The sequence below is a fragment of the Lepus europaeus genome, chromosome 5, assembly GCF_033115175.1.
Source record: "Lepus europaeus isolate LE1 chromosome 5, mLepTim1.pri, whole genome shotgun sequence".
Taxonomy (NCBI): domain Eukaryota; kingdom Metazoa; phylum Chordata; class Mammalia; order Lagomorpha; family Leporidae; genus Lepus; species Lepus europaeus.
The window spans coordinates 70,611,452-70,633,759 of NC_084831.1; the positions used below are offsets into that span (position 1 = coordinate 70,611,452).

The 22,308-nt window shown below is 41.8% G+C and overlaps 1 protein-coding gene across 3 annotated transcripts in view; it reads left to right on the forward strand.

Annotated features, from left to right (window-relative positions):
* Window positions 1–22,308, forward strand: part of MIGA1 (mitoguardin 1) — a 105,174-nt gene that overhangs the window by 48,386 nt on the left and 34,480 nt on the right. The window lies entirely within an intron of this gene.

Here is a 22,308-nt window from a genome sequence, read left to right on the forward strand (position 1 = left end):
AAACACGGGTTCAAATCCTGGCTCTGCCCCTCTTACTATCTGATACCTAAAGTAATTCTTGGCCTTTCTTAGACCCAGTTTTCACATCTGTAAGGTACAGGACTATGTAAAATCAACTTCATAGAAATGGGAGGAATAAATGAGGTAAGATGTATTATGTTTAGCATAGACCTATGGTAAATGTTTGTTTACCTATCTGTAATTATATTCTAGCAGTTTAAAGAGGCCTATTCTAAGTTGACTTAAATATTGCATGGTTATAGGCATGTAGATGTCACATATAACTTGTTTTTTTTTTTTTTAAAGATTTATTTATTTTATTTGAAAGTTAGAGTTACACAGAGAGAGGAGAGGCAGAGAGAGAGAGGTCTTCCGTCCGATGGTTCACTACCCAGATGGCCGCAATGGCCGGAGCTGTGCCAATCCGAAGCCAGGAGCCAGGAGCTTCCTCTGGGTTTCCCACGTGGGTGCAGAGGCCCAAGCACTTGGGCCATCTTCTACTGCTTTCCCAGCCCATAGCAGAGAGCTGGATTGGAAGAGGTGCAGCTGGGACTAGAACTGGCGCCCATATGGGATGCCGGCGCTTCAGGCCAGGGTGTTAATCCGCTGCACCACAGCTCCAGCCCCACATTTCACTTGTTTTACAGTGATAGTGTTGACTCATACTCTCCAGACAACATCCTTTTGTTTTTTTCTGGAAGTTGATTTGATTTTTCTCATATTATCCTAATAACATAAATTTTCATTTACTGAAAAAGGTATTTAAGCCATATTTAAAGTTATTGGGGGGATGTATAAAAAGATGCTGTTAAATATGCTTTTTCTCCGTGTTAGGAAAGATAAATGTTATCTGAAGCGTTTGCAGAGTGTGTTTACTCTAGATACAGTTAACTAAAGTTGTTGGCTTTCCATGGTCTCTGGGCTCCCTGTGCATAGGAGGACAATGGATATACAGTGTCTTGCTGGCAGAGCTAGTTATTTAGTCAGTTCTCTCATTCACTTTTTGCTTTGTACACCCATTGCATTTTGCTTGGATTAGTAGTTAATCACCTCCCCAGTGAGCTCCCTCCTGCAGTCGGTCTGTCTCCCCATTGGTACATCTCTACCCTGTTTCTGGAGTTACCTTCTTGGTGCAGCATTCTCACCACCCCAGTTCTCAGACCACTTTTCCAGTCTTTTTATTTCACTATTTTCTCTGTTCACCAGCCAAACTGGGTAGTCTCTTCCAGAACTGAAATTTTTCACTCAGGTTTTAGTTGTGGAGTCAGCAGCAGACTTTTAGTAAATTTTCCTTGTTGTTTTGTTTTGTTTTGTTTTCCATTCTCTTGCTGTTGCTGTTCTTTATTCAACATGCTTGGAACTTTTTCTGTAAAATACAACTTCATTCAGATCTACTTCAGACATGCATTCGTGGCCACCTTTAAGCCAAAGGAAACCTCTCTTCTCTTTTTCTGTTCCTTTATCATAGTGTTTGCTGGGCTTTGGGGAACCATTTAAATACTCATCTATTTCTCTGAGCCCTAAATAAATTGAGAACATAAAAGAGCCTTTTTTTTTTTTACTTTTTGAAACTACAAACTAATATTAATTTTATTTTGAGCATTTTTCAAATTGGATTGACCAGTGTGATAAGGTTTCCTCCAACTTCCTCCCCTCCTCTCTAAAAAATTCCCTAGAGAAGAGCTGGAAATGCAGGGCAGATTCCTAGCACACTTACCCCAGCCAGCTGCTTCGGGATTCCCTGCCTGCCTTGCAGTCCCTGCTGTCACTCTGTCCAGCTCAGGAGAGGGAGATCCAGAACACAAGTGGTAGGTTTGCACACCAGATCTTTTCTCCAGAAGGTCTGAGAGGAAGAGAAAGCTAGTGCAACACCAGAAAGCATGCAGTGCACAGTGACTTTATCTTGTTTTCTTCTACCTACTTAATGGAGCAAATGAAGATGTGAAGGAAATGGCTTGAAGTGTAAAGCAAGTATAGATTTTTTGCGAATGGAGTGTAAGTCTCCTGTGAAATAGGAAGCTGAGGGAAGTTGACTGGTTTTCTTAATGGCACTGATTTTTTTTGTCAGCACTTTTTAATTACTTATGTACATACTTAGTTTTTGAAGATTTATTTACTTATTTGAAAAGAAGAGTGAAAGAGAGAGGTCTTCCATCTGCTGATTTACTCTCCAAATGCCAGCAACAGCCTGGGCTAAGCCAAGCTGATGCCAGGAGCCAGGCGCTCCATCCAGGTCCACATGGGTGGCAGGAACCCAAGTATTTGGGCCATCATGTGCTACCTTCCTGGTGCATTAGCAGGAAGCTGGATTGGAAGCACAGAATAGCTGGGACGCAAACCAGGCACTTCCATAAGGGATGTGGGTGTCTAGCAGGTACATAACCTGCTGTGCTGCAATACCTGCCCCTATTCATATGCAATCTGTTTTTAAAAGCTTTATTGTATTTATTTAAAAGGCACAGTTACAGAGAAGGAGAGACAGAGAATCTTTATCCTCCGGCTCACTCCTCAACTGGCTGCAATGGCCAGAGTTGGGTCAGGCTGAAGCCAGGAGCCAGGAGGTTCTTGTGGCTCTCCTTTGTGGGTGAACTTCTATTTGTTAAATGGAAATTTAACAAAAACTAATTTCTTTATGGAATATGAGGGAAAATACTGTATGGTTCATGTCTGTTTTCACTTAAGCTTCAAATCTATCATTTCAGTGCTGCTGGCAGCAAGATTATTTCTTTATATAAAAGTTGGAAAAAAAGTTTCTGGCACATTTCTTTGTTTTCCTTTTCTCTGGAAAAAAATGTCTTGGTAGTTTTTTTGTTCCTCATTAATTTTTTTTCTATACAAAGTGAACAGTCATAGATTATTTAGAATATGTTCTAAAGTTTTATCAAGTGTTTCAGATTTTTAAAATAAAGAAGTATACTATTATAGGTTAGTTGAACTTACCTCTACTCTGCTTTTCTCTTTTTTCAGAGGTACTTATTTTGGTGTTTATCATAAACCTGTCCTTACAATCAGACAGATAAACTTCCATGAACCATTCTTGTGCATATTTCCTTGTGCACAATTACAGGTGCTCCTCTAGGACAGTTATTAAAATTATAATAATCCGGCAAGTGCCGTGGCTCACTAGGCTAATCCTCCACCTGGGAGACCAGGAGAAAGCACCTGGCTCTTGGCTTCAGATCAGCGCAGCAGTCATTTGGTGGGTGAACCAACGGAAGGAAGACCTTTCTCTCTCTCTCACTAGTCTAACTCTGCCTGTCCAAAAAGAAAAAATTATAGTAATCCTGGAATGGGTTGCAGTCAGCATTAAGATACAAATATGTGTATATATATATGCACACACACATTGCACACATATATAAGTATACATATATGTATATCCATGCATATATTTATTTATGAAGTGTGTTTTATTTATAAGTTCATATATCTGTGTCTAGTGGGATTTAGAATGGATTTCTTGCTTTGGACCATAGATAAACAAGAATGACAACCACTAGGGGCCAATGCTGTGGTGCAGTGGGTAAAGCTGCACCCTCTATGCTAGCATCCCATATGGGCAATGGTTTGTGTCTTAGCTGCTCCACTTCTGATCTAGCTCCCTGCTGATGCACTGGGAAGACAGCAGAAGATGGTCCAAGTCTTTGGGCTGCTGCACCCACATGGGAGACGTAGATGAAGCTCCTGACTCTTGGCTTTGGCCGGGCATAACGCTGATGGTTGTGGCCATTTGGGTAGTAAACCAGTGAATGGAAAACCTCTCTCTCTCTGCCTCATCTTCTCTGTAACTCTGCCTTACAAATAAATATTTTTTTTTAAAAAAGAGAGAGAATGACAATCACTCTATAGATGTGGAATTGATATATTGATAGTCAGTTACACCAATCTTTAGCCTGAGGTGATATGGTTGAGTTATTCTCTTTAGTATTGGTATCTAATTAAATACTCATTAGCAGTGGGAAAAAAAGGGAGTTCCTTTTTTTTAAATCCTCATTTGGTTTAGAACCTGTCTGGTTGTGTCAAGATTTTTAATGTTTAAGCACATTTGTAAGCCTTTCCTTTGTGGTTTGTACTTTCTGTGTATTATTTAGGAAGCATAAAGACAATTCCTTTATATTTTCTTTGGAAAGTTTTAAAGCTTTGCTTTTCATATTTAGGTATTTAGTTTTGTGTTTTGTTTTGTTTTGTTTTTAAGATTTATTTTGAGTATTTGAAAGAGTTACAGAGAGAGGGAGAGACAGAGAGAGATCCTCCATCTGCACTCCTCACATGGCTACAGTGGCTGCTGCTGGGTCAGGCTGAAGCCAGGAGCCAGGAGCTTCTTCCAGGCTCCAGCGACCCAGGGTCTTGGGCCATTACCTGCCTGCTGCTTATCAGGCACATTAGCAGGGAGCTGAATTGCAAGTGGAGCAGCCAAGACTCAAACCACTGCCCAAATAGGGTGCCAGCATTGCAGGAGGTGGCTTTACCTGCTATACTACAGTACCATTTCCTAGTGTTTGTCATTCTTGCTTGTCCATGATCCAAAGTAAGAAATGCATTTTGAATCCTAGCAGACATAGATATATGAATATATAAATAAAACATACTTCATACAATAAATATATGCATAGATATACATATATATACTTATATATGTGTGGAATGTGTGTGTGTGTATATATATACACACATATATATATACACATATTTATATCTTAATGCTGGCTGCAACCCATTCAAAGATTATTACAATTTTAATAACTGTCCTAGAAGAACACCTGTAACGGTATACAAGGAAACGTGTAAGTATGGTTCACAAAAGCCGGCGCTGTGGTGCAGTGGGTTAACCCTCTGCCTGCGGTGCTGGCATTCCATATAGGTGCCAGTTCTAGTCCTAGCTGCTCCTCTTCCAATCCAGCTCTCTGCTAAGGCCTGGGAAAGCAGTGAAAGATGGCCCAAGTCCTTGGGTCCCTGCACCCACAGGAGAGACCAGGAAGAAGCACCTGGCTCCTGGCTTCAGATCAGCGCAGCTGCAGCCGTTGCGGCCATTTGGAGAGTGAACCAGCGGTAGGAAGACCTCTCTCTCTGTCTCTCCCTCTCACTGTCTGTAACTCTACCTATCAAATAAATAAATAAAATCTTTTTAAAAAATGGTTCACAGAAGTTTATCTGTCTATCTGAGTGTAAGGACAGGTTTACTGGGTCCCATGTGGGATGCTGGCATCACAGGTGGTGGCTTAACCACCACAACAGCGGCTTCCATTATTTTGTTTTCAGTGTTAGCTTAGCTAGTTGCCCCAATACCTCTCATTGAGTAACGTTCTCTTTTCTCACTGATTTGAAGTCCCTCTCTGTCATTTGTCAAGACTCTCCTTATATGTGTGTCTTTTCTGCACTCCTTATTTTGTTCTGTTAGTTTGTCCATTCCTGCTTTGGTTTCACAGTGTCTTAATTACTGTAGCTTTATATAGCTTTATAATAAATCTTGACACCTGGCAGGGTGAGTCTATTCACTGTGTTCTTTTTCAAGACTTGCCTTGACTATTCTTAGTTCTTTGCTTTTCCATTTGAAGTTTAGAACAGCTTGTCAAGTTTCATGGAAAAAATTGTTGGGATTCTTTTTTAAAGATTTATTTATTTATTTGAAAATCAGTTACACAGATAGAGACAGAGAGGCAGGGAAAGAGAGGTCTTCCATCCGCTGGTTCACTCCCCAATTGGACGCAATGGCCAGAGCTGCGCCAATCCGAAGCCAGCAGCCAGAAGTTCTGGGTCTCCCAAGCGGGTGCAGGGGGCTCAAGGACTTGGGCCATCTTCTGCTTTCCCAGGCCATAGCAGAGAGCTCGATCTGAAGTGGAGCAGCCGGGTCTCGAACTGGCACCCATATGGGATGCTGGCACTGCAGCCAGTAGATTAACCTGCTGCGCCACAGCACTGGCCCCAGGGATTTTTGATTATTACTTTACATTTATAAGCCAGCTGTGGTGGAATTTACATTTTCATTTTAGTAAACTTCCCATCTATGATCTGTGGGCATGGTATGGTTCTTTAGGTCTTCATGTATGTATGCCATCGTGCTTTATAATTTTCCTCATAAAGGTCTTGCCTATCTTTTTTTCCCTAGGTTCATTGTAAATGGTACTATGGTAAAATTCACATTTTCTGACTTTTTTTTGCTTGTATCTAAAATGTTGAATTTTGTATTTGAATGTTTACAATGCTTGTGAACTCTTAATAGTTCTACCAGTAATTTGTCGTCAGTTGTTTTGGAATTTTTATCTAGACAGCGTGTTTATTTTTCTTTCTTCCCAACTCTGTTCTTTCATGTTTTTCCTCCTTATCTTACTGCTCTGGGTAGGTTTTTTTTTTTTTTAATTTTAAAAGATTTTATTTATTTATTTGATAGAGTTACAGACAGTGAGAGGGAGAGACAGAGAGAGAGGTCTTCCTACCACTGGTTCACTCCCCAGATGGCCGCATCGGCTGGAGCTGTGCTGATCCGAAGCCAGGAGCTTTTTCCAGGTCTCCCATGCGGGTGCAGGGGCCCAAGGACTTGGGCCATCTTCTACTGCTTTTCCAGGCCTTAGCAGAGAGCTGGATTGGAAGAGGAGCAGCTGGGACTAGAACTGGCACCCAAATGGGATGCCGGCGCCGCAGGCGGAGGATTAACCTACTGTGCCACGGCGCCGGCCCCATCTGGGTAGGTTTTGATAGTCCTTTATTATTTATTTGTTGAGAGGCAGAGAGAGAGAGAGAGCTGTCATCTGCTAATTTACTCCCCAAATGCCCACAACATCAGTGTCTGGGCCAGGCTGAAGCCAGGAGCCGAGAACTCTCCCCAGTTCTCCCACAGGGGTGGCAGAGACCCAACTACTTGAACCATCACTGCTGCCTCCCAGGTCTGCATTCGCAGGAAGCTGGAATTGGGATCAGAACTAGGACCTGAACCCAGGTCCTGAGACATCGGATGTGGGCATCTTAACCAATATCTTAACCTCTAGGCCAAACACCCACCCTTTTTACCGCTTTCTGCCTATGAAGAGAGCTGTTTTAAAAAGAGGACTGTAAGTTAGCTGGCCCACCACACAGAATCAAAGACAGTATCTTCATGGCCACAGCTTCCCAGTAAGGTAGGGAATGTTAATGGCAGAGAGACAAACGGAGACTGCTAAGGCAAGTGCAGCTTACAGATCAGTTTTTAAGTATGTATTTAACTATTTATTGTCTGCCTTAAGTCTGATGAGATTCAGATTAAATAAGACTGACGTTCATGTCTTCAGGTTGCTTGTGGTCTGATTGGCCAAGTAAGACTTTTCTAAGGCAATTAGTATGCAGTATAGATTAGTGTGTTTCTCAGTACAAAGCTGTTTCATGAGACTAGAGCTCAGCTCCTTCCACAAAGCATAGACCTTTCTAACTTTTCCTCTCTACCTCCCTTCTTCCCTGTACCTCACAACTGAAGATAGCCTGTTTAAAGAGGTTAAGATAAGAACTTCAAAGTAAACAAATGTAGTTTGGGACATGTGGGTTAATTCTTTGATTGTTACTGTTTTTTCCTGAAATATCTGAGTACCTATGAAATTCATTTGGAGACCCAATTATCATTGGCATCAGATAAGATGATATATGCAGTAGTGTTTTTCTACATGACTATGTTATTTTCCCTTAAGTATTCCTCTAGAATTTGAAAAGTGACTATAAATGGATTGTAGACTCATCAGTGTTCATTTTATTATTTTGGTTAAATTACACCTAGGCTATACATGTAATTTTTATATATAATATTTAATAAAAGTATTTGTCTTGTACAGAAAACACAAATTTGTATTATCTAAATTATTTTTTCAGAAATTAGACTTTAGCTAGTTGTAACAACTAATGAGAGATTGGTTGAATATGGGATTAAAACCTAGCATCAAATGGGGTGCACAGTTGGCAAAAGCAGTTAAGACATCTCGTAACAGAGTGTCTGGGTGTGAGTACTAGCTCCACTCTTGACTCCAGCTTCCTGCTGACATGCACCCTGGCAGGCAGCACATGATGGCTCAAGTAGTGAGTCCCTGCCAATTGCGTAGGAGACCTGGATTGAGTGACTTCTGCATGCCTGGCTTTGGCATCAGTTGCAGATGTTTGGGGAGTGAACCAGCATATGAGATCTCTCTTTCTCTCTCTCTTTCTGCCTTGCAAATAAATAAAAATTAAAAAAAAAAAAAAAAGCCCTGGGCTAACAACAAGATTGGACATACTTTAGGAGATTTCCTTTATCATCCTAAGTATATGGGGTATGTGTTATATATCTGTTTATGTTGTGGGGTTTATGTCCACGTGTTTTGGTAGCTTGTTTCAGTAACAATACGTTCGGGAATTAAGATGATTATTTACTCATTTTGGTCAAGCTATTTGGTGAATTTAATACCAGTTTAAAAATAAAGCTGATTAACAACAGATGGAGCTTGCTGACAGTTACTTGGGGGACATTATTTAGTTGATATGGTTTATGCAAATAAAGTTAAGCTGATTACTCTTTAATTAGTTTCCTTCTAAAATTAAGTCGGCTTTATATTTTGTGTGCTTACGTTTTCTAAAAAGAGCAGTATGTATTTGCAATAGTAGTATTAGCAGACAACTCTGAAGCCATAAGTATGATAAATGTTGCTTTTTTGGCTGAAGCAGAGGACTTTGAAAATTCTTTTATACTGATGTGTAGGAATAAATTTAGCTCTTAAAAACAAACCAGGAATTTTTGTAGCTCTAAAACATTGCTTTGCATATTTCAGATATGTGTTTATGTCCCTTCATAATCTATTTTTTGAGCAGAATGAACTCACAGAATCTTAGATCTGGAATATTTGTCTTGCAAACATTTAATTTTCTTGTGCATATCAAGGATGGTATAAGACACTAAGGAGAAAAAGGTGAAGATTTCACCACTGCTTTTAGGCAATGTGGAGTATAGTTTTGGAGAAAGATCTAAAAAATTAGTACAGAGTAATAAGTACATGATAGGATTAGGAGCGTGTTTATAAAGTGCAGTGGAAACACCCAAGAAAATCATGATTATTCATGAGGGGGCCAAAGGGCAGGTTTCACCAAAGGAATGACTGTTGCTTAAAGATCAGCCCACCAGGAAGAACTTTTCATGCAGTGTAATATGGATCCAGGTGCGGAGTAGAGCCTGTTTAGGGAACTGCGAGTCAATTTGCTGTGCTTTGGGAACATAGGAAAAGTAGGAGAGAGGTGGGAGATGAATCTGGAAGGGCAGGTAGGAGATGAATTGTAAAGGTCTTTGCTTTGTACCTTTAGGCAAAAGAAAGCTTCTGAAGATTATAAGGAGTCCAAATCAAGTTTATATATTTGAAGGAGATTATGAAATGGTGACTAACAGAGTTTAAATATTTTATCTTTCTTTCATATTGCTCCATTATGCATAGGATTTTATTGAGTCCTGGAGACATTCTCTAAGAGAAAATTAAGGATTTTTCCATTCTAATACTGACTGCACAAATTCCCTGGCAGCAAATAGGAAAAGCTGTCAAGTGGGACCTCCTCTCCACTAGAGAGAGATTACTCTTCTGTTTTGGTAAGTAGCCAGACAGAACATTTAGAAATGTTGAATGAGCTAGGCAGCAAGAGGGGATAGCGCAGCCTCTATCATTTTGCGTCAAAGTCGGCCCACGTTTGATGTTCTGAGACCTATCTTCTTCCTGTCCTGCAGAATCACTGTGGCCAGAGGATAAACTCCCTGAGGGCTTATTTTTAGGGAGTGATATGAGTTGCAGGCTTAAGTTGTGTACTCAGACCTCTAAATATTGAGAGTACAGTTGCACAACATGGGAGAAATTTGGTTTAGTAATCTCCCATGCATTAAGGCTCATAATCAAAATTTCACAGTTTGCTTCTTGTTACATTTAATGTTCTTGAATGTTGACAGAATTTAATAATGCCACACAATGAAGCCTAACTGCAAGTAATTTGTGCAAGTCATACCAAGTTCAGGGAAGAGAGATTGCTTGAGGGGCAGGCGTGGCCTGGCAGGTTAATGCTGTGACTTGGGAGGGCCACATTCTATATTGGAGGGCCCGGTTTGAATCCCACCTCCACCTTTCCTTTTGATCTAGCTTCCTGCTAATGCACCTGGGAGACAACAGATAGTGGCCCACGTGTTTCAGTCCCTGCCGCCCACGTGGGAGACCTTGATAGAGTTCCAGGCTTCTGACCTCTTTGGCCTGGCCCAGTCCTGTCTGTCATAGGCATTTGGGGGAGTGAACCAGCAGTTAGAAGATTTCTCTCCTGCTGTCTCTCCCCCGTCTCTGTAACTCTGCCTTTCAAAAATAAATAAATAGAGGCTGGTGCTGTGGCGCAGCGGGTTAACACCCTGGCCTGAAGCGCCGGCATCCCATATGAGCGCCGGTTTGAGACCTGACTGCTCCACTTCCTATCCAGCTCTCTGCTATGGCCTGGGAAAGCAGTGGAAGATGGCCCAAGTCCTTGACCCCTGTACCCACATGAGATCCTGGCTTTGGTTTGGCACAGCTCTGGCCGTTGTGGCCAATTGGAGAGTGAACCAGGGGATGGAAGATCTCTCTCTCTCTCTGCCTCTCCTTCTCTCTCTGTGTAACTCTTTCAAATAAATAAATGAAATATTTAAAAAATAAATAAAATAAATAAACCTTAAAAAACATTTAAAGGTTTATTTATTTTTGAAAGGCAGAGTTACAGAGAGGCAGAGAGAGAGACAGACAGAGAAAGGGACAGAGAAGTCTTCTCTCCGCTGGTTCACTCCCCAAATGGCCGTAATAGCCAGAGCTGGACCCATCTGAAGCCAGGTGCCAGGAGCTTCTTCCGGGTCTCTCACGTGGGTGCAGGGGCCCAAGAACTTGGGCCATATTCCATTGCTTTCCCAGGCCATAGCAGAGAGCTGGATCAGAAATGGAGCAGCTGGGTCTCAAACCAGTGCCCATATGGGATGCTGGCACTGCAGGCGACGGCTTTACCCACTATGCCGCAAAGCTGACCCCTAAAAATGTTTTTAAAAGTTGTTGCTTTGATACTGAAGAGACAAAGGCAAGCAACAGGAATTTCTTTTGTTTTTGAGACCCAGCAAGTTTTTATTTTTTAAAAGATTTCCTTATTTGAAAGGCAGAGTGACAAAAGGAGACACACACACCCAGCATCCCATATGGGTGCTAGTTCCTATCCTAGCTACTCCACTTCTGATCCAGCTCCCTGCTAATGTGCCTGGGGAAGCAGTGGAATAACTGGGCCCCTGCCAGCTGCATGGGAGACCTGGAAGAAGCTCTGTGCTATGCCAGAATGCCAGCCCCTCGACTTAGATCTTGACAGCTTGGACTTCTGTGTCCAGTACTTCACTGGCCCTACAAGGCCTTTGTGTGACTTAGGAAAAGATACATGTGAGCTCATGGGAAAGGGCTTCTTCACTCTAGGAAAAAGGTTCCCTTCCCTCCAGGAAGAGGCAGACCTAAGATATGGGATGTATTTCTGCTCCTAATGGTCACTGTAGCCAGGGCTTTTTGTGTAGTATTCAGAGGGACCAGTTGTACTTAGTAGCCCTACTAAAGTCTCTATAAATGCTGATTTAATTACTTCATGCTCCACTTTGGGTTAATCCAGTCATTTCTTTCTTCTCCTAAAAAAGGGTAGAAAATGCTTTTACTCATCTGAAGTATGTGCCCTCCTTTCTTGTCAGCCTCCTGTTAGTCAGCCTGAATTGACAGTTGTATTTTCCAAGTTAGGAATGCCAGTTGTTATGTTAGCCAGTCATGGTATCTGAAAGTTTTAATAGATAGGCAAAGCCAGAGACAGCGTGGTGGATGCAAGTCTCCTGTTGGGTGAAGTCATAGTGGCAGGCTGTTTTTGGCCATGTGTTACCATTTTACATAGTGAAGCTTCTTGAGTCCTAACACATCAAGGACTGATCAGTTCTCTTTCCTTTTGTTCAAGTGAATTTCATTGTTACTTCTTTCAATATCGAGGCGCATGGAGGGAAAACTTAAGAAAGTTGAAGCTATTTTTCTTTCACCTTTCAAAATTGTTGTTTCTGATTTTGGTTTCAAAATTTGTTGCTTCTCTGAAATAGTACCCTAGAATTTTAAAACACTTTAGGAAAAAAGAAAAATGCACAATGTGAATAGGCAGATAGTTATACAAAATACAGAGCAGCAGTAGTTTTCTAGGCTCTTGATTACTTAAATAAATTATATCATAATCTGGAAAATAGCTTATCTTGTCAACAGTGTGAGCTTTTCCATTTTTAACAGAGCCGTAGCAAGGACAAGGTTCCAAATCATAGTTACACTGCTAAACATGCTCTGGAGAATAGCCGCTGACATAGAAGTCAGATGACACTGAGACATTTGGCAGACTTATCCTTCTTGCTGGTGTTACAAAAACTACAGTGGACAGCCTGGAGTTTAAAAAAGAGTGGCATCTTTGGAATCTCCTCTAGGATCTGCTGAGGTTAAAATAGACCCCTATCTTCTGAGCTACAGAAAATAGAATGTGCCTGGGGATGGGAAAAGTGAGAAGCAGAAAACCCACTTGGCTTGGCCTAAGGAAGTAGATCCAGGCCTGAAGTTCTAGCATCCAGCACTCAAATGTCTTCTAGTTTTTTTCTGTTTTAAATTATTAAAGCAAATCCTGCTTTGGAGAAAAACTTAAGTAATATGTGAATTATGAGGTTGTGAAAGAAGGAAGAAAGCTCGAATCCAGTCGTATTTCTGGCCTAAAGTATGACAGTAGAATTAAAAGTAAACATTGTAGTTTCAGTGTTCTTCCAGAGAACACTGTTTACATTTCTGCATGAATATTTTTAAAGTTCTGGATGATTGAGACAGGTAAAAAAATACTTTACAATTAATTTCTTATTTTTTTTTTATTTATTTGAAAGACAAAGAAAGAGATAGAGACCTCTATCTGCTGGTTCATTCTCCAGATACTCACAACAGCTGGGACTGGACAAAGCAGCAGCCAGGAGCCAGGAATTCAGTCTGGGTCTTTCATGTGGGTGTCAAGGATCCACGTACTTGAGACACCATCTGTTGACTCTCAGGGTGTGCATTAGCAGGAAGTCGCAATTAGGACAAGGATTGGGACTTGAACCCAGGCACTCCCATGTGGGATGCAGGGATCCCAAGTGATGTCTTAATTGCTGTGCCAAATGCTCACCCCCCAAAATTTTTTTTTAATTTTAGATTTAGTTATTTTAAAAAGTTAAAGAAAGGGGAGGGAGGAGCTACTTCAATTTGTGGTGCATTTTTGGATATTTCTAAGGCTTATTATCATTCATTAAGGGATATAAACTATATATTTCAGATTTATAAGAAAGTATTATCAGGCCGGCGCCGTGGCTCAACAGGCTAATCCTCCGCCTTGCGGCGCCGGCACACCGGGTTCTAGTCCCGGTCGGGGCACCGATCCTGTCCCGGTTGCCCCTCTTCCAGGCCAGCTCTCTGCTGTGGCCAGGGAGTGCAGTGGAGGATAGCCCAAGTGTTTGGGCTCTGCACCCCATGGGAGACCAGGAGAAGCACCTGGCTCCTGCCATCGGAACAGCGCGGTGCGCCGGCCGCAGCGCGCTACCGCGGCGGCCATTGGAGGGTGAACCAACGGCAAAAGGAAGACCTTTCTCTCTGTCTCTCTCTCTCTCACTGTCCACTCTGCCTGTCAAAAATTAAAAAAAAAAAAAAAAAGAAAGTATTATCAGTCTAATTAATTTAGGGCTGAGAATTAGGAACATGAGATATTTAACATGGCTATAGAAACAAGTTAAATTAATATCACAGATAATATGATCCAAAAGAAATACATGGCAAGCTCTTTAGAGATTTTCATGCCCTGTGGATGGTCAGTTTATAATAACAACAAATTTTAGTTTATATGAGCCAATATTTAAACATTTATAATGTGTTCAGTACTCCTGAGAACTGTAGTAACTGTCAGACAGAAAAAGAAAAGGGGAGAAAGTCCCCCATTTAAGTTGCTTCAGTCCAATTGGATAGAAAGATTGTCCTCTTTTACATGTTCAGACAATAAATAAAATGTATGTGGTTTATTGAGTACTACACACTAGTCTTTTGAGTGATATGAATGGCCAGCTTACAGTTATAGAAACTCTTTTAGTCCTCATGCAAGCCTGTGAGGTAGGTTCCCATTTTATAAATAAATAAGAACACAGAGGATCATAGGAGGTAAGAAACTTGTCCAGGGTTACACAGCTAATAATCTGTGGAATCAGAATTTGAATTCAGCCACATGACCCATGATTTTAACATGTGCTCTGCTGCTTTTCAGAAAAACAGCAAATTATATAATTTTGGAGGATGACTGCAGAAGATCATAATTGAACTGAATGTTAGGTGAAGGGGCTGTGTTCCTGGGTAGCATGGGACAAGGGAGCAGGGGAATAGTACATACCTTGAAGGAACAAGAGGCTTGAGTAAAGAATGCATGCGTGAATACGTAATAATGTAGTGAAAATTATTTTGTGCACATTTGTAGTGAAAATTATTTTGTGAAGCATACTATGCTTCCACAAATCTTTGATTTAATCCTTAAAACAGCTCTATGAAGTCAGTATCCTCAGTTTACCTAGATAATATGTAGCAAATCTATGATCCGGATCTGCATGTTGGCCAACTGACTCCAAAGCACGAGTTTTTACCCATTGCATTACAGCATGACAGGTCGGAGTGTGGTGAATATACTGTCCCCTCAGTTAGAGCCAAGGAATTTTGAAGTAATTAATGACAATTAACTTTGGCTAGGTAAGGACGATCAGAGACCATGGAGAGCTCTGAAACCCAGCTGAAGAGCCATCTGATTGAAAAGTAACTTCTTTTGTTCTGGTTATAATAAAGCATTCATTGGACACAACAGGCTATTCTTGTGTAGCAAGCACATAGTTAAAATACTCTGTGAAAGCACTTAGCAGAATGCCTGGGCATATCATTGTCACTCAAAAGATGTGAGTTGAGAGACTGGCCTTGTTGTTAAGCCACTGTGTGCCTCACCAGCATCCCATATTGGAGTGCCTGTTTGAGTCCCGGCTGCTCCTCTTCTGATTTAGCTCTCTGCAAATGTGTCTGGGAAGGCAGTAGATGATGGTCCAAGTGCCTGGGCCCTTGTCTCCCACGTGGAAGACCTGGTTGAAGTTCCAGGCTCTGGCTTTAGCCTGGACCAACCCTGGCTTTTGCAGCCATTTGGGAAGTGAACCAGTGGATGGAAGATATTTGTCTCTCTGTGTCTATCCCCACCTCCCTTTGTCACTCTTCCTTTCAAATAAATAAATAAATAAACAAATGTTTAAGAAAACTGTATTTAAAAATCTGAATTAAATCTGAATGGTCAAAAGAACTAGTAAGCTCTTTGTACTGTCCATAAGATGAAAAAGAAATGCTTGGGGCCAGCACTGAGGCGTAATAGGCTAAGCCTCCACCTGCAGCATCTGATATCGGCACCAGTTCAAATCCCTGCTGCTCCAGTTCCCATCCAGCTCCTTACTTATGGCCTGGGAAGGCATTGGGATGGCTCAAATGCTTGGGGCCTTGCACCCACATGGGAGACCCGGAGGAAGCTCCTGGCTCCTGGCTTCAGATTGGCCCACCTCCAGCTGTTGCAGCCATTTGGGGAGTGAACCAGAGGATGGAAGAACTCTCTGTCTCTCCTTCTCTGTGTCTATAACTGTGCCTCTCAAATAAATAAATAAATCTTAAAAAAAAAAAAAAGAGAGAAATGCTGTAATGGCTCTGTCCAAGAGAAATACAATGTGAGGCACAAATGTAATTTAAAAATTTTTAGTAACCATATTAAAAGCTAAAAAGAAACATGAAATTAACATTAATGATACATTTTCTTAAGCTCATATTAGTGACATATCCTATATTCTTGCTATTAAGTCTTCAAAATCCATTGTGTATTTTATATTTAACAGCACATCTCATTTCATGAGCCTAATAGACATGAGACCACTTTATTGTTTCTAGCATAGAATCTGGTGTCAGATGACCCGGGTTTGAATCATGCCCTTCTCTTTCTTAGACTGTGTTAATTAAATCAGTTACTTAACCTCTCTGTTCCATAGCTTACTGAACATTAAATGAGAAAACTTTTGGCAGACATTGTGGTGCAGTGGGTTAAGCTGCTGTTTGGAATGCCCACATCCTACACTGGAGTACCTGATTCAAGTTTCAGCTACTCTGCTTCCAGTCCAGCTTCCTGCTAGTGCAGATAATCGTTCAAGTACTTGCATTCCTGCCATCCATGTGGGAGACCAGGGTGGAGTTCCCAGCTCCTGGCTTTGACCTGGCCTGGCCCTGGTCATTGTGGGAATTTGGGGAGTGAACCAGCTGATGGAATATCTCTGTCTCTCTCTGTCACCCTGCCTACCAAATAAGTAAATCTTTAAAAAAGAAATGAGAAAACTCATAGTATAATACATCAATCAGGGAGTAAAATTCATTTCTAATAATAATTTATAGTTTCATTGCCAACATCGAAATACAGAAAGCACTAGCTGTTTTTCTTCTCTTTTCCGCTGCCCTTTTTTTTTTTTTTCCAAGATTTATTTATTTATTTGAAAGTCAGAGTTACACAGAGAGAAGGAGAGGCAGAGAGGGAGAGAGAGAGAGAGGTCTTCCATCCCCTGGTTCACACCCCAATTGGCCACAATGGCCAGAGTTGCACCGATCCGAAGCCAGGAGCCAGGAACTTCTTCTGGGTCTCCCCGTGGGTGCAGGGGCTCAAGGACTTGGGCCATCTTCTACTGCTTTCCCAGGCCATAGCAGGGAGCTGGATAGGAAATGGAGCAGCCAGGTCTTGAACCGGCACCCATATGGGGTGCCGGCACTTTGGGTCAGGGCTTTAACCTGCTGCACCACAGTACCGGCCCCTCCCCTGCCTTTGAAGCTATAATTGAACCTATTTTGTTCTCAGCCATTTGAGGTCAGGATATATAACCAATACTGTTTCCTTTTCTTTCCTTCTGTTTAAACCCTTAGAGGAAAGTGCACAAAGCCAGTGCCATGACTTACCATACACTGTTGTGTAACTGATGTAGACCAAAACATAAAACATTGCCAGCTCCCCTAGAAAGCCTCCTTGGACCCCCTCCACATCAGTGTCCTTTCTACCCACCCCCAGAACTAACCATAGTCCTGATGCTTAGGTAATTGCTTTCTAGCTTTCTGTTATGGTTTTACTAAGTTTGCAGCCCTGATCATTGTAGGTTAGTTCTGCCTATTTTTTAATTATGTCTGAATGAGGTCATACATACAGTTCATCACTCAGCATTCTGTTAGATTCATCCATATGCTTAGATCAAGCAGCAGTTCATTCATTTCCATTGTTGTATAGTATTTCATTATATGAAGTATTTATAAAATAAAACAGCATTTCATTCAAACCAAATGTACTACAGCTTATGCATTCTACAGTAGGTGGACAATTTGTTTTTTGCCAGTTTGAGGTTATTATAAAAAAGTGCTGTTAGGGGCCGGCATCGTGGCTCACTAGGCTAATCTTCCGCCTGTGGCGCCGGCACTCTGGGTTCTAGTCCTGGTTGGGGCACCGGATTCTGTCCCGTTTGCTCCTCTTCCAGTCCAGCTCTCTGCTGTGGCCTGGGAAGGCAGTGGAGGATGGCTCAAGTCCTTGGGCCCTGCACCCGCATGGGAGACCAGGAGAAGCACCTGGCACCTGGCTCCTGGCGCAGCGCACTGGCCACAGCGGCCATTTGGGGGCTGAACCAATGGAAGGAAGACCTTTCTCTGTCTCTCTCTCACTGTCTAACTCTGCCTGTCAAAAACTAAAAAAAAGTGCTGTTAGGAACAATCTTATGCATATAAGCATACATTTCTTATACATATAAAACATACCCAAAAGTGAAATTTCTAGATCCTAGAGAATGCAATCTTGAACTTCTGTGGCTAGTGCCAAACTTTCCACAGTGGTTCTCTCAGTTAATGTGTCCACATATCTCTCAGTTAATGTGTGTTTCCATTGCTGTACATACTTGACCAAAAAAAAAAAAAAAAAAAAAAAGGCCATTCCATCCCCCCCACTCCCCATTTCAGTCATGTCAATGTGGTAGGTGTGTAATGATCTCTCATTTTGGCTTAAGAGAAATGTAGTAAAAAGTTTCTGAAAATATTGACTAAGATGAAGCCTTTGGTGTCAGATTTCCATTTTATCATTTTATTGTCACAAGTATGAATTGATACTTTTTGGAAAGAGTATTTTAAGTTTTAATTTGATGCATGAAAGCAGTCCATTTGGGATATTGCCCTAAATTCTTTCTTTATGCTTTTTTATTGGCTTATCTAAAAAACAGATGTATTATTTCTCTTCATAATTATTAAGCTGCCATTCCAGGAATAATAACAGTTATTGAAATAAGAAGTATGCTCTGTGGTTTATGGAGTTGGACTTAACGAGTAAATCTTTCTAGTTCCTCTGGAATTGAGCCATTTTCCTGTGCTAGTTCCTTTTTTTTTTTTTTTTTTGAATAAAGTACAACCATGGTAACTGATTTGGATGACTTTGAATGGCGGTTACTGTTGACTGAAGTAAAACAGACTTTAAACAGCTCATGGGTAATGTCTGAAAGGTAAAGTGACACAAGATAACTGTCTGTGTTCTGCTCTGAAAATAGCAAAAGGCATATGGGACAAAGAGTTCATTGCCTTGTAATTTTAATTTTAGTTTAAGAATGCTGTGACATAACAGAAATTGTATTGTGCTTTTTCTTTTTGCACAAATAATACTAACAGTGGAAGATAATTAAGAAAAGAAATCTTTCCTTTTTAGAAGGCTGTAATTGCTGACTAAATTTTGTGAATTGGAACCGGCACTGTGGCATAGTGGGTAAGGCCACTGCCTACAGTGCCAGCATCCCATGTGGGCCCCAGTTCCAGTCCTGGCTATTCCACTTCTGATCTAGCTCTCTGCAATGGCCTGGGAAAGCAGTAGGAGATGGCCCAAGTCCTTGGGTGCCTGCACCCACATGGGAAACCCAGAAGAATCTCCTGGCTCCTGGCTTCGCATCAGCGTAGCTCCAGCCGTTGCGGCCATCTGGGGAGTGAACCAGCAGATGGAAGACCTCTCTTTCTCTCTTACTCTCAAACTGTACCTTTCAAATAAATAAATAAATGAAACTTTTAAAAATACATTTAAAAAATGTTTGTGAATTATCTTTATATATGTATGTTTTTTTTTTTTTTTTTTACAGGCAGAGTGGACAGTGAGAGAGAGAGACAAAGATCTTCCTTTTGCCATTGGTTCACCCTCCAATGGCCACCGTGGCTGGCACGCTGTGACCAGCGCACCGTGCTGATCTGAAGGCAGGAGCCAGGTGCTTATCCTGTCTCCCGTAGGGTGCAGGGCCCAAGCACTTGGGCCATCCTCCACTGCACTCCCAGGCCATAGCAGAGAGCTGGCCTGGAAGAGGGGCAACCGGGACAGAATCCGGTGCCCTGACTGGGACTAGAACCCGGTGTGCCGGCGCCACAAGGTGGAGGATTAGCCTATTGAACCGTGGCGCCAGCCCATATGTGCATTTTTTTTAAAAGATTCATTTGAAAGAGTTACAGAGAGACAGAGGCAGAGGGAGAGAGAGGTCTTCCATCTGCTGGTTCACTCCCCAGATGGCCACAATGGCCGATCCAAAGCCAGGATCTAGGAGCTTCTTCTGGGTCTCCCATGTGGGTACATGGGCCTGAGCATTTGGACCATATTCTACTGCTTTCCCAGGCCATAGCAGAGAGCTGGGTCAGAAGTGAGGCAGCTGGGACTTGAACAGGTTCCCATATGGGATGCCAGTACTGCAGGCAGCAGCTTTACCTGCTACGCCACAGGGCCAGCCCCAGTATGTGCATTTTTTTTTTTTAAAAAAGGATTATATGTTGCGTCTGGCGCTGTGGCCTAATGGGTAAAGCTGCTACCTGCAGTTCCGGCATCCCATATGGGCACCAGTTTGAGTCCCAGCTGCTCCACTTCTGACCCAGGTCTGTGTCCTGGCCTGGGAATGCAATGGAAGATGGCCCAAGTCCTTGGGTCTCTGCACCCACATGGGAGACCTGAAAGAAGATCCTGGTTCCTGGCTTCAGATCAGCGCAGCTGTGGCCATTGCATCCAATTGAGGAGTGAACCAGCGTGTGGAAGACGTCTCTCTCTCTCTCTGCCTCTCTTCTCTCTGTATAACTCTTTCAAATAAATAAATAAATCTTTAAATAAAAAAATAAGGATTATGTATGTGGAAAAGAGAATGATGGGGATTTTTTTTTTTTGTATAATTGAATGTCCCAAAATTTCAGTTTTGTAGCAATTTATAAGTATAAAACAGTTTTGTTGTTTTCTTTTATGTGTGGATAGAAAAATGTAAAATTCTAAAATATTTTTGAAATAGCCCTAGATTTTGTCCCATTAATACTCATTTAATTATAGAAAGACCTTAAGCTGTAAGGTACATTTATTTATTTAACAATTTTTACTTATTTTTTTGAGAGGCAGAGAGACAGAGTTCCCATCTCTTATTCACTCCTCAGTGCCTGCAGGGACCCTCCCTGGGACCAAAGTTGAGAGCCAGAAACTCAGTCCAATTCTTCCACACGGGTGTTAGGAACCCAACTACTTGAGCCTTCATCTCTGCATCTTGTGGTTTGCATTAGCAGGAAACTGGCAATGGAGCCAGAGCATGGGATTGAACTTGGTACTCCAGTGCGGGACGCAGGCGTCATAGGTCAAGTACCTGTCCCAATTAGGTGCTTTTATTTATTTATTTTAAAAGATTTATTTATTTATTTATTTATTTATTTATTTATTTGAGAGAGGCAGAGACAGAGAGGGAGAAAGGGAGATCTTCCATCCACTAGTTTGCTCCTCAAATGGCTACAATGGCTGGGACTGGACCAGGTGGAAGCCAGGAGCCTGTAACTCCATCTGGGTCTCTCACACTGGTAGCAAGGTTCCAAGTGCTTCTGCTGTCCTCTGCTGCTCTCCCCAGGCACATTAGCAGGGAGCTGAATGAGAAGTGGAGCAGGCAGGACTCAAACCAAACCCTTGCTAATGTAGAGTGCTGGAGTCCTAGGCAGTGGCTTAACCCACTGCACCATAGCACTGGCCTCACTTTCATTTTTGATACTTAATAGGAATGATCTGTTACCAATCGAGCCTTATTCTCACTTCTGTTTGGTTTAGAACATGGAATATAATTGGTTGTACAATTCTTTAGTTTAAACTATACTTCCTATATAGAATCACAAATTATGTTTCCTGATACTTATGAGACTTAAAAAAGAATTTTACCAGTAAGATTTCTGGTAAAAGTAATGAGTTTTATTTAGGGGGAAATGATGGAATGGAAATTCAGATGAATAAAAAGCTAAGGAGATTTCTGGTTTCTTTTTATAGAGGATAAAGTGTCTGAAAAACAGTTTGAGGATAAAAATGAGAAAAATCTGTATTCTTTGTTTTTATTTATTTATTTATTTTTTGACAGGCAGAGTGGACAGTGAGAGAGAGAGAGACAGAGAGAAAGGTCTTCCTTTGCCATTGGTTCACCCTCCAATGGCCGCTGCGGCCGGCGCGCTGTGGCCGGTGCACCGCGCTGATCCGAAGGCAGGAGCCAGGTGCTTCTCCTGGTCTCCCATGCGGGTGCAGGGCCTAAGCACTTGGGCCATCCTCCACTGCCTTCCCGGGCCATAGCAGAGAGCTGGCCTGGAAGAGGGGCAACCGGGACAGAACCTGGTGCCCTGACCGGGACTAGAACCCGGTGTGCTGGCGCCACAAGGTGGAGGATTAGCCTGTTGAGCCACAGTACTGGCCCTTTGTTTTTCATACTTTTGATAATTCTTGAAGTATACAGATTCCTACAGTTTAGTCACCTATGTAAGCAAGAATTTATTTGAAAATTTAACATTATATATAAAGATATTCACACCTCCATTCAGAATTCTGTGTATTGCCTGTCTTGGTGTGAACAGATTGATAATTTCAGAAGTATTTAAATGTTTTTAGCCCTTTAAAATCATTGGGGCAGTAATATGTATATTTGGCTCTCTAGTAAGCATAGTAAGCATCAAGAACCTAGATCTGATCTGTTTTGGCTGTTCAGTTTTTTAAAGTACATTTTTTTTTTTTTTTTAAGATTTCTTTATTTGAAAGCAGAGTTACAGAGAGAGAGGGACAGAGATAGAAAGATCTGATTTACTCCCCAAGTGGCTGCAATGGCCTGGCTCAGCCAGGGGCTTCATCCAGGTTTCCCACGTGGGTAGCAGGGGCCGTCTTCCATTTTTTTCCCCAGGCCATTAGCAGGGAGCT